General features: G+C 36.7%; 1 protein-coding gene and 1 pseudogene across 1 annotated transcript in view; one reads left to right on the plus strand and one right to left on the minus strand.

The window, feature by feature from the left end:
• Positions 1-12,112, plus strand: part of LOC129503544 (T-complex protein 1 subunit zeta-like) — a 37,464-nt pseudogene extending 25,352 nt beyond the window's left edge.
• TENM3 (teneurin transmembrane protein 3) overlaps positions 1-13,376 on the minus strand; it is a 339,277-nt gene that overhangs the window by 191,407 nt on the left and 134,494 nt on the right. The window lies entirely within an intron of this gene.

A 13,376-nucleotide genomic window follows, 5' to 3' on the forward strand; every position in this document is an offset into this window, starting at 1 on the left:
ATAATGAAAGCTAGATTCAATCTAAAATTTGATGGAACAGAATAAATGCAGAGCCTGAGTGAGATGGGATGGATGACCAGAAATTTAAATTCTGCAGCAGTCTACAAACAGAGGCAAAATCCAAGCATTCACTCAGAGGTGCGTGCTACCTCTAGAGATTTGGGCTTACAGGATGTAAGAAGCAGTGGAAGTATGTATCTATACCAACTTATTCAAGACAGCATAAATTTATAAAGTATAACAAGATAAAATAAAACTAAACACAGACGGAAAGGAAGAAACAGAATAAAAGAAAATAAAGTGGGAAAGATAAGATAAAGCCAGATCTAAAGCAAGTGGACAAAATGCCTGTTGTATAGTTCTGTACGTTTTTAAAGTAGGATACAAATCTGGCTCTAAATTATTTATTTAGTTGCCAACACAAAAAGGGAAACATGATCAGTTACATGATTTGGAATGTTTTTAAGATCACAAAGTTTTGCTTGAGAAAAGCATTAACTATTACTGGTACTGAAAATAGAAAATTCAGTCCCCATAGGAAGAAAAACTGAATATCCAGGGAAAATTTTATGACCTGGGTTCAAAATAGACACAAACAGGGGTGCCTGGGTGTCCCAGTTCGATAACCGTGTCTGATATTTGATTTTGCCTCAGGTCATGATCTCAGGGTCCTGAGATGGAGCCTGGCATGGGGCTTGTGCTGAGCATGGAGCCTGTTTAAGATTTTCTCTTCCATTGCCTCTATCCCTCCCTACTAAAAATGACCCAAGGAAACAGAATGGGGTCTAGATTTAGCAACAAACACTTAGAATCTAATACTTGTGGCCAGGTCCACAAAAAGAACAACCAAAACATCAACCATGGCCTTTGTTTTAAGCTGATTCATTGATAACAGACTTTCTGTAGATTTGAGAAGGTTTTAGATAGAATGACTCTGAGTTACAAAGAGGACGATTAGACCTCACAGAGTTACCAGATTTAATGCTCCTGAGACATAGCTCTGAACATCTCATTGTTCTCCTTAGAAACTCCAAATGGCTTCCTAGTACCTATAAAACATAAAATGCACTCTCAGGGCAAAGGTCATATTTCTTCCGTTAGCTCTCAACATGTTTTTGCAAATCCTTATCCCCCTTCATGTATTTCTTGCTGTATCCATTGCATGTCTCACACCTTTCCACACAAGCACATCCATCTGCTTCTATATCTTTATATTTTATTTTTCTCTTTCTCTATCCAAAACCTACATACTTCAAGATCTAAGAAGGATGACACTCCTGTTTTTTTTCAAGTAGAAATCAGTTATTTCTTCTCTGAGTCTTACAGTATTTTATCTGTGCCTCTTTCATGACTCTTTTCATCTCCCCCTATTTTATAGGTCTCATATCTCCGGTTAGACTCTATATGGGCAAGGTTCACCTCGAATTCACCTTGGAACCTCTAAGAACCACACAGGGATAGATGTGTGGTCAGTAAATAAATATTTATCCACTCAATACGTATTTGATGAATGACTGAAAGACAACTTGTAAAGAATTCAATGAAGAGAATGCTAAAGTCTAAAGAGCCGAGCCTGGCAGTAGCACCTTTAATTGCAAGGTAATCTGAACCCGTCTTCTTTCCTCAACCCAATTCTTAGATCCTGAAAGGTAGGAACTCTGACTTAAATTTCTTTGGACTTTTCAATATCTTCCCTTAGCCTCGTATTTCAAAGACCCCTAGAAATGTGCTGCCTGCTTGGTAACAATTAGGCAATAATGGCACCTTTGTGGCTCATCCGATACAGGCAGGGCACCATATTATTTTTCCCAGAGGTTTTAGGAATATTGCTTTGGAACCAGAGCAGATGTACCAAGATTCAAAATCTACCTTTTAAGGTGAGAATGGAAAGATTACATAAAATATATACGAAAATATAAAATATAAACATATGAAACAATATATATTATAGCTTACCAAACACAGTTCTATCTTCTTTGTATTTTAAAGCTGATGATTAGAAATGTTGGGTATTTTAGAAAAGGTGTAGGTTATTTTCTCAAAGTAATCTTCACTGCTTTAAAAAAAGTATCTTTTGCATTATGCTCATTAGCAATTATATGTTATACCCAACTGAGTGCCTTTACTCACTGCACTCCTTTCTGCCTTTTTTCAAGTTCCTATTGCTCATGTAACTTCATGACAGCCTAGCAGCTGCTTGTTTTTATTTGATAGACACGACTTATAGCAGATAATTTTTATTTTTAAAAAATTTTTAAAAAAATTTTATTTATTTATTTGAGACAGAAAGAAAGAGAGGGAGAGCATGAGTGGGGAGTGGCAGAGGGAGAAGGAGAGGGAGAAGCAGGCTCCCCACTGGGCATGGAGCCCAATGTGAGGCTCGATCCCAGGACCCTGAGATCACGACCTGAGCTGAAAGCAGATATTTAACCAACTGAGCCACCCAGGTGCTCTTATGGCAGATAATTTTTAAAATTCACATAATATTAATGATAAATATTAGGTAGTTAAGACTTGGGTCATTTTGCTTAGCCTTTTGCCACCAAAGAACTTATAGCCTCACAGTGTCATTTAAGGCTGTCACGTCAAACCATTAACATGCAGTAATGACTTGGATCACGGAATATACTGAATAAGGTGTGTCGACCAACCATGAACGTGTTAGGAACCATGGACAATCTCTGACAGTGGGGTAGATTTCAGTTTAAGCAACTATTATAAAACCCCAATTCCAAGCAAACGTAAGGCATGTTAATGGCACTCTGCAGGGGGAAGAAAATAAACTTTTGACAACTTCTCCTAAATAGCAACTAGGCATTTATGATCATAGAGGTGAAAGGTACCATAACAACAAATGACAATAATATGGGTATTTATTTTTCAGTAGCATGTTTTCTTGAATAAGTTGCTTATCTTTCTGAGCTTCATTTATCTTACAGTGTTCACTTACAGAATCTAAAAGATACAGTGCCTGTCATACAGTAAGTGCTAAATAGTAACTTCTTAACAGACTCCCTTCCAGGCCAGTTGATCCTTGAACAATGGTACAGTTGACTCTTGAACAATGCAGGGGTTAGGGGCACAGACACCCTGTGCAATAAAAAACCTGAGTGTAACTTTTGACTCCCCCAGACCAATAATATAAACAGTCGATTAAAACATATTTTGTATATGTATTACATACTGTATTCTTATAAGAAATTAGAAAAAATACTAAGAAAATCATAAGAAATGGAAAATACATGAACACTGCACTGTATTTATTGAAAAAATATCCATGTAAAAATGGACCCACACAGTTGAAATCCATGTTGTTCAAGAACCAACTGTAATCAAGAAGCCTCATCAGCAATCAATACCAGTATCATGAGATGTAAGGACCCACAATCAAGTATGTCTGAGTGGGAAATGTTTTTCCATGAGCAGGTACAAAACAAGAATCAGAAACATCACAGGAATCAGAAAGAAACTCATGTCTTGCCAGTTCCCACAGAAGAAGGAATTCCATCATACAGTTGTGAAGTCAGCCTGGGTCTCTTTTTCCCATGGAGTGTGACCACAGAATCGAGTCAAGAACTTTTAAAAAGTGGTGGTGAGGGACATCTGGCTTTTAAAAACATATCTGGTCGTATTTACTGGTTTGGGATTTTTTTTTTTTTTAATTAAAACCAGCTTCCAGACCATTATATGCAATTCAGCCCCAGCTCCTCTCTGCTTTAGGGCCTTGGGCTGTGCTCTTTGGGTGACACAGTGGAAGTGAACTCTCAAACAGGAAAACTGGGAGATTGAAATCTCCTTGTGTATGTGCACATCTACATGTGTACACATGCATGGCTGCATATGTGTACGCATGGCTGCATGTATGTGTGCATGTAGCTCTGTACGTGGAGGGAGGCTGAAAGGTAAGTGTCACGTGAGGGGTGAGGGGGACACTGAGCAGGTGTCACCACAGTCACCCCAACTGCTCTGTGCCACACACACTTCCTTCACAATTCTGGCTCTCTTCCCTGGATCTCAGTTGTGGGAGCAAGGGTCCCTAGAGAAGAAATACCCTACTTCACATGGGATAGGAATGAGGAGCTGACAGCTGTGTTGTATTAAAATCATTTTTTGCAATTTGAGTAAAGTCTGGTAACAAAAGACAAATGGGGGTGGTAGGGGTAGAAAGACAGGAGGAGAGAGAGAGAGGGAGAGAGAAAGAGAAAAAATAAAAAAGGACAAAGACATTTTTAACTTTACTGAACCCAGAGAAGTGCTGTTAGACAAAAGATCTTCTAGGCAGCCATCTGCCCATGTTTTGTGTACTCCTGGACACTATCAACAGCGAGTCAAATAAAGGAATGGACTCTGGTTCTGGTCCTCTAAGAGTTTATGTTCTGATACCCAGACCACATTGAACTAGACAACATTGAAAAGGAGCCGACCCACTGATTGGTGTTTAGCAAAGATAGGATGTAACAGTAAACAAAACAGCCAATAGTCTCAACCTACCAGTTGAACTTATACTTTAGGTTTAAAATGATTGAACTGGGAAGAAAGAATGGGCTAGAAACCGAGGAGAGAGAATAATTATTCAGAGCAGCTAAGCTGTCACTGTAGCTTCTCTGAGATCTGCCTGTCTCTGTAAGCTTTCTAATGTTCAATGAAGAAACAAGAGATAATATATTAATTGTTACTGAGACCTCTCCTATATGTAGTTTGGACCCTGTGAAGTGCTATACCCTCAGTCTAAGATTAGACTTGAAAAATCTCAAGGCAAATACAGTGATAAGGAATTTTGCTGTGTTTCTTAGGATCTGCATGGGGAAGAAACCAACTCCTGAAAATTTTAACCACTGGTCTGGGCTTCCCTGTGGTTGTCACAGGAGGCTGAAGCTTATACTCTTGACATAGTTATGGAACCCCAAGCCAATAATTTGGGTTTTTTTTTAAAAAGATTTTATTTATCTATTCAGAAGAGACAGAGAAAGAGGTAGAGACACAGGCAGAGGGAGAAGCAGGCTCCTTGTAGGGAGCCTGATGCAGGACTCGATCCCAGGACCCCGGGATCACACCCTGAGCCGAAGGCAGATGCTCAATCACTGAATCACCCAGGTGTCCCCCCAAGCCAATTAATTAATATTAATAGTGCAATGCTCCTTCCTGGGGCACCCGGCAGAAACAAATGCAAAACTTCTTTAGAAGCATATGCTCTCAACTAAAGTCACAATGGATTTCCACAAATAAAACACAGCTTTCAATACATTTACAGTCTAATGTTATAAAATTTAAGAGGAAACAATCCACCCTGAGCCAAAATCTATAGAGAAAACAGACAGCAGAATTGATCTCCCCTGGATAATATAACCATCAGATAAAACTTGAGAATGTTTAAAGAAATTAAAATCATAAGAGAGTATGAGAAAAAGGAAGTTAAAAAAGTAAAATGTGTATAAATAGGAAAAATGCAGTCACTGAAATTAGAAATGTACAGGATGGTTTAGACAGTATATTAGACACAATTGTAAAGAGCACCAGTGAATTGGAAAAGAAATCTGAGGAAATCACTCAGATGGCATCAGAAAGATCAAACATGCTTACATGTGAAAGAGCAGTTTTAAGACAAAAAAAAGAGGATAAAGGAGCTCAAAATATATCCAGAGAGAGTTGCGGAAGGCAAGGACAGAGCTTTCCTTAGAGTTCAACAGCTTTCTCCACATTTCTAACACCATGGTTATGGCTGTCAAATTATATAGAGCATGGACTTACTCATCTCTTGTTTCATATAAATGTTCTCTGCTATTATCTTTTATGTTATTAGATAACAGCTTTTTGAGGGGTTATATTTTATAAAAGGTAACTTCTCTTAAATGGCTGTAAACTTCTCTTTGAAGATATTCTGACTTCTATGGTTGCTTTTCAAAAGTGTGCAGCAATTTAAAACGTCCCTAACTTATTTCAGTGGATGGAAACAAATGCAAATGGCTACCTGTGCTTGTTAAAATAGTTGATCTTTTAGTATTTTTAACTCTAGTAATGTCACAGATTTATCCTGTATAGTTCTTAACTTTGCACAATCATTTTCCATGGAACCATACATAATAAACCTTACCTATTATACATGCAGAAAAAATCTTGATAAAAATACCGTTAAGGTGTCTCAATATATGTTTCAAGATACTCTTCTACTCATTTTTAAATATTTTACCTAAGAGAGTAAAGCAAAAAAGGGAAAAAGTTGTCCCAATCTGGACAATAAAGAATTGTTGACTAAAACCAATAAATACTTCTCTCTCATTATCTAATGAGCATTTGATTGTAGTGCAATCAAATTTTATTGACTTTAAACGGAATCCATGATATGATATAAATAAAGCACATAATTGTGATATGGATAAGTACAGGCTAGCAGGCAACTAAAGCTATTACAATGTGACAGATAGCTTTAAAGAATAAAAAAAGCAACTTGAATCTTCCAATCTTCTTGAATCTTCCAAATAAAAAATGCAACTTTGTTATGCTTCTCAGATAACATATCCTTTGTCACAAAGAAGATGTCTCATATAGAAGAAAGTATTATAAAAGAAACAGGACATGGGGTTTAGTGCTGGCTTTAACTAAACATAACCTCATACAGATCAACTAACTTCTAGGGCTCAGTTTTTCTCCTCTAAAACATTGGTGTCTGGCAGCAGGGTGGGTTCAGCAATGAAATCTCATGTGTTTTAGCTCTAAAATTCTTTCAGGTACTATATAATATTTTCTCCAAACATACTAAATTATACAATGAATATTCACAATTTAAGGTAATTAAAAGTACCATATTATCTTAAGTTATACATATAAAACATTAAAGGGACATACAGTAAAAAATTATTTATTTCAACTTGTATTATGAAAACACCATATTAATTCATGGCACGAATATCCTACCAAATTATCTTTGTATAAATATTAAAAAGAAAATTTTAATTTTGAAAATAGCCATTCTGTCTTACATATGTTGTAACTAGTAACATCTTAAGTTACATATTGTCAAAGTCATTTTGTATCAAACTTAAATTTACTATAGATTTCAGTATTGAAATTTCTTATGGAAACAACTAAAAAATAAAAGCCAGCATGAAACTTTCAAACTTAAAAGAAAGCTAATCAGTCTCTTATGAGTTATGATGACAGTTACAATACATTTTAAAAATTACAGTTTACCAATTTTAGGGAGAAGGGATTCAGTTTACTTTAACTCTTTTTTCTGATTTTTATTTTTTAAATATTTCAGCAACTCTAGGAAAAAGAAGTGATCAGAAAACACTCAGAAAGTATCCAGCAACATTGCCAATCTTGTTTTCCCCAAAATACTAACTTTGCCATTGACTTTTCCCCTAGCATATTATTTCATATTTGTTATCTGCAATTTATGGAGTCCATATTATTACAATAAATGTCTTACATTGAAACAGAATAAAATTTTTTAAGTTTCCTTCCAATCACATGATGGCCTCCAGACAGTGAAGTGTGTTACCACAAACATTAAATATTATGTACATGCAAAAAACTTCAACAGAACCCACGTTTGTGGCATGTGCAATGAGGGTGATGTGTTAAGTGGAAACCATACAACTATTCTCTTTGATTAAAAGGGAAACAGTAATAGTTTAAGCTGATATTTGCATACTTGGGTGAGTGCCCTTCTCTGTCAATAATTTTGGGATAATTTTTGGTGTGTATGCAACACTAAAAGCCTCTTCCCAATAGATGTTTTTCTGCTGCTGTAATGACTTAGCACCAACAGAAAGGATGGTACAGTGAAAAGAATGGCAAAGTGCTATAGAAATGTGGGGTACTATTGTTTAGGAGATTAACGATCTGGATTTCCCAAGGCTTTGTTGTGCCTTTTAAAATAGTAGTAAGCATGACTTTCTGAAGCTGGAAGGCTAGGACTTCTCTATAGGATGCTAATTGCCACTAGAAACCTTGCTCTCAGAATAGAGATTCAAAATAAAGCAGGTGACTAAGAAATTCTTTCACAGATTTTCGGATCTTTCTGAAATCCACAAGCATTTTTATGCCAGTTTATTAAAATTTTCCACTGAGAAGATAAATGGATTGAGAGTGAAGAAGAGTAAAACAGATCTGCTCAGGCTACCAAAACAAAATACTATAGACTGGGTCACTTAAACATTAGAAATTTATTTTCCTACAGTTCCAGAGGCTGAGAGTCCAAAGTCAAGATCCAGCAGAGTCAGTTTCTAGTGAGGGTCGCTTCCTGGCTCCAGACAGCTGCCTTCCCTCTGTGTTCTCACTGGGCAGAGAGAACGAGCAAGCTCTCTGGTATTTCTTCTTATAAAAGCACCAATTCTATCGAGCCAAGGCCTCACTCTTATCATCTCATTTAACCTTAAGTACTTCTTTAGACTTCCCATCACCAAATACAGCCACATGGGTTGGGGGCAGGGGGGTGACAGCTTCAACATATTAATCTGGAGAGAAACCAACGTTAACATTTGGGTTTAAGCTCCCTGTCTAAAATTTAGTGACTGTGTAACTTGAGCAAATTAATTTCCTATTCTAAAGTCTCTGATTCCTCATCTGTACAATGGGGTTAATAATCACTCCTGTATAGAGGATTAAAAGAGATAATGTATATTGAAGTATTTTTATAAACTGTGAAATATTATTTTATTTTTATTATTTTTGGTGAAATATTATTTTAATGTAAAGTCTTATTTTCCACACTTTCCCCACTTATTCAAATAAAGTAATACATTTTTTACCATACACACACACACACACACAGAATGAATATATATATATATATATATATATATATATATATATATATAATTATTATTTTTTGGCCAAAGAAGATATTTATATTTGAGTATGCCCATAATTTCTTGATTTCTTTCTACAAGAAGGTCTTTATAAACATTCCATTTTCATTTCTAAACGTATAAAGGCAAACATACACCTTAATATTTTTTTATACTATCTCCTAATATCATTTAGAGTGTTTGCTAAGGATAATGTAACACTACCATAAAAGATGGAATGAGTTTACATTATTACGGAAATCATTCCTTGTGTGTGCAGGGTGGCTAAAATGTGCTTCAGTCCTGGGTAATGAACTCACACTTTCAGGTACTGAATTTGTACTCTTCGCATTTAAAGCAACACACAAGGAAATGATGCTCCCACCGACACATGTGAAAATGTAGAAATGAATGAAACAACTTTGTGTTTTATGGCATTTACTTTGAAAATCTGATTAAGATAGATGTCATTGGCTCATAATTCTTCAATGTCACGTTGTCATAGTTCCCATCAGCAAGATGTTTTAAAGGCTTTCGATTAATATTGCATGCCAGAACTGAAATTACATCCTTTGTCGTTTAGTTCCTAATGGTGCAAGTGATATCTATCAAGTAGTGTTTTATGAAGCGTGCGTGATTTTTATTGCAGGCTGTTTTCACAAATCTTTTTCAGGTTTCAGAAAGATTGCTTAGGGTTTACAATAAATATGCCCTTCTGTTGAAAATCATGATGATTCTTAAAACTGAGGTGAAATCTATATTATTAGAATTTACTTATCAATAAAAAAATTCTTCTACCTGAATCTGTTGTGTTTGCACAGTCTTGAATAATATTTGCTTTTGGCCAAATATCCTACTAAATCATTTCTTATAATAGATGCAAAATATGTGCCAAATACACATCACTCACGAAACCTTCATCAATAAGCATGTGCATTATCTGCCTAGTGAGGAAAATAGGTAGTATGTGGAAATAGTATACACTATCTATTACATGCTGACCGGTTTGTACTGTAAAAGTACGTGTTTTTTAAATAAAATTACAAATTTACTTTTAAGAGAAATAAGTGTCCTGACATTAATTTCAAAATTTCTGAAACTCAATCGTATCATATATAATTCATTTTTCAGTGATTAAAGACCCAGAGTCATAATATAATCTTACTTATATATAAATTAGAAGGACACAATGAAAAAGAAATTCTTGTATTTGGTAAATACATACATTGCTTTGAACATAAACATATGTATACTCCTGGCTCTATCTTTAACATATTCTATTCTCTCGGCCTCAGTTATCTTCATCTATAAAATTATGGGGACAGATCATGATTTCTAGTATCTTTTCCCAGTTTAAAAAAAATTGCACAATTCATAGCATTTTGTGCGGGTGTGTATGGGTGTGTGCGCACACAAACACACAGTTTAACGCTTTGGTTGCTGACTTCATGTATCAAATGCTGTTATGCTTTATCACTTTGCAGTTTAGAAAATACAACTCTATTTTGGGGCTTTGGGCATTCTGCAAGCCTGGTCGCTTCCTATTCTTCTGCTGTGTCACTACCATCTCTAAGGCCAAGGTGGCCTGACTCATACAGCCTCGCAGCCAACATCAGTACAGCCCAGGGCTGCAGGATGCCTGAGGACCAGCTTAGGGCCTAAGAGCACCACAAAAATGCTTGTTTCTGCAGACATCAAGCTTACTAAAGATGGCAATGTGCTGCTTCATAAAATGCAAATTTGATACACAACAGCCTCCTTAATAGCCAAAGCAGCAACAGTCCAAGATGACATGACCGGTGATTGTACCATGTTCTAACCACTGGAGAGCTGATCAAACCTCCATTTCTGAAGGTCTTTGTCCCAGAATAACAGACAGATTTGAATCTGCAAAGGAAAAGGTACCTCAGTTTTTGGAACAAGTCAAAGTTAGCAAAGAGATGGATAGGGCAATGCTTACAGGTAGGTGTTTTGGCCAGAATATCTCTATATACCAAAGCTCATGCTAAACGTGCTGCTGTCCTAACAGGGGCTGTGGTGGCCTCCAATTTGGCCATTACAAAACAAGATGAACCTCCTGACCTCCTCACGGCCAAGATTATGGACATGAAATATAAATCTGAAACAAATGCAAGTGTAATCAGAGGTGTTGTTTTAGAACAAAGGTCACGGCATTCCATTGTAAAAAAAAAGAGTAAAAGATTCATATATCTGCATATGTGCAATATGTCATAAGAATATGAAAGAAAGGGCAGCCCAGGGTCGCTCAGCAGTTTAGCGCCACCTTCAGCCCAGGGTGTGATCCTGGGGTCCTGGGATCGAATCCCACATTGGGCTCCCTGCATGGAGCCTGCTTCTCCCTCTGCCTGTGTCTCTGCCTCTCTCTCTCTCTCTTTCTGTGTCTCTCATGAATAAATAAATAAAATCTTAAAAAAAAGAATATGAAAGAAAAAAGCGAATTCTGGCTTTTTTTAAAAATAAGAATTCAGAGGAGAGAGAGAGAAACTAGCAAAGCTAAAAGAAAATTCATTGAAGATACAACTAAAAACATGATAGAACTGAAAAGGAAGTCTGTAGTGATTCAGAGAAAAGATCTGAGAAAAGATCTGTTATTTAATCAAAAGACAACTCACTCTTTTCCTTAGGTGCTCTCTCACACACAAAAAGGCATAATAGCTCTGTGCAGAGCTAAAAAGAGAAATCTAGAAAGGCTGCCTTTTGCATGTGGTGGGGTACCCCTCAATTCTTTTGATGACCTAAGTCCTGATTGTTTGGGACATGCAGATCTTGACTCTTGAGTATGCACTGGGAGAAGAGAAGTTCACCTTTATTGAGAAATATAACAATCCTTGCTGTCACATTACTGGTCAGAGGACCAAACAAGCATATCCTCACTCAAATCAAGGATGCAACAAGAGATGGGTTGAAGGCTGGTAAAAATGCTATGGATGATGTCTGTGTAGGCCAGGTGCTGGGGCAATGGAAGAAGGCCTGATTATAAGTCTAGTAAAGGGCAGGGCCCAACTTGGAGTTAAGCATGTGCTAATGCATTGCTCATTATTCCCATGGTTCTTGTTCAGAGCTCTGGTTTTGACTTTCCAGAGCCCCAATTAAAATTAAAGCTAAAGCAGAACATTCAGAATCAGGTCCACTTGTAGGTGTGGACTAGAACACAGGTGAGTCAATGGCCGTAGCAGAGGTTGGCATATGGGACAACTACTGTGTGAAGAAACAGTTTCTTCACTCCTGCACATGATTGCCGCCAACATTCTCCTGGTTGATGAGATCACACAAACTCAATGCCTTCTCTAAAAGGTTGAACTGAAGCTCCTTGTATCATCTGAACCATGAAGATCCTACACAGTGATCTTAAGAACATAGCTATGGAATTTTTGTTCAAGCTTTTAATGATTTTCAGAGGAATTTCCTATATGAAGGAGAAAATGCTGGCACCTATTCAAATTCTTGTTTGGAGTTACAATTACAGCATATTTAAAATCACACAGCAGTGTACATACATCAAGCAGGCCATGTTTACCAATGAACAGGATGCTTTCCTTCAGCTTCTGTGATATATAAATACATGTTAGATAAGCATATGTGATCTAACTTGTTATCAAATATTCCTTCAAAACAAAACAAAATCATCTACCCATGATAAAACAACTGACCAAAGACATTATAAAGGACAATAGCAAGGGGTTTATTCTGGGATGTGTCTCCCTTGGGCTGTATCTCCAGAGTTGATGTAAGATAAAACTGGCTACGTCTCCTGAGTTAGCTGGTCTTTAGGGATCTCACAGACATGTGGCTTTTGCCAACTATATGTCTATTATAAAGGAGAATAAAAATATTAACATGAAGATCGACAGTCTTATCCAGCGTTGCCCTGCACATTCATCTTGTTTGGATAATTGCACATTTAAAATTAGAGTCTACTTATCTGGTTCTAGACATTAGGGAATAATGCACATGGAAAAGGTTTTTCAAATTCTAATTCCCCACGGCGGATCACTGCAATTCTCATTAATTCTATAAGGAAGAGCTTGCCTCTCCTTCAATGTTTACTTGAATTTTTTCTGCTGTATGTGGTTCACTGAAGGAATGGCAATAGTTCACTTTAAAAACATTCTCTCCATTAGCGAGAATCGATTTTCTAAAGCATTCCAACACATCCATATCCAGTCTATAACAATTCCTTTAACCCCTGCTACTCAAAAAATCTGTGTGCTTAAAAGATAATGCTCTTCACTACAAGAAAAAAAAAGAAAGAAAAAAGACAAAAGAACTACATATTTTTCCCTATTTTATTTTTTATTTTTGCTAGCCATAATTAAATTACTTTACCCAGTAATTTCAGAAAGAAGTTACTGTAAATCTAAAAGGGAATTTCTAGAGCACCTGGGTGGCTCAGTGGTTGAGCCTTTGCCTTTGACTCAGGTCATAATCCTGGGGTCCTGGGATCGGGTCCTGCATCCGTCTCCCCGCAGGGAGCCTGCTTGCTTCTCCCTCTGCTTATGTCTCTGTCTCTCTCTCTCTGTCTCTCATGATTGAATAAATAAGGTCTTTAAAAAATTAAAAAAA

The sequence above is a fragment of the Nyctereutes procyonoides genome, unplaced genomic scaffold (genome assembly GCF_905146905.1).
Source record: "Nyctereutes procyonoides isolate TBG_1078 unplaced genomic scaffold, NYPRO_anot_genome, whole genome shotgun sequence".
NCBI classification, from domain to species: domain Eukaryota; kingdom Metazoa; phylum Chordata; class Mammalia; order Carnivora; family Canidae; genus Nyctereutes; species Nyctereutes procyonoides.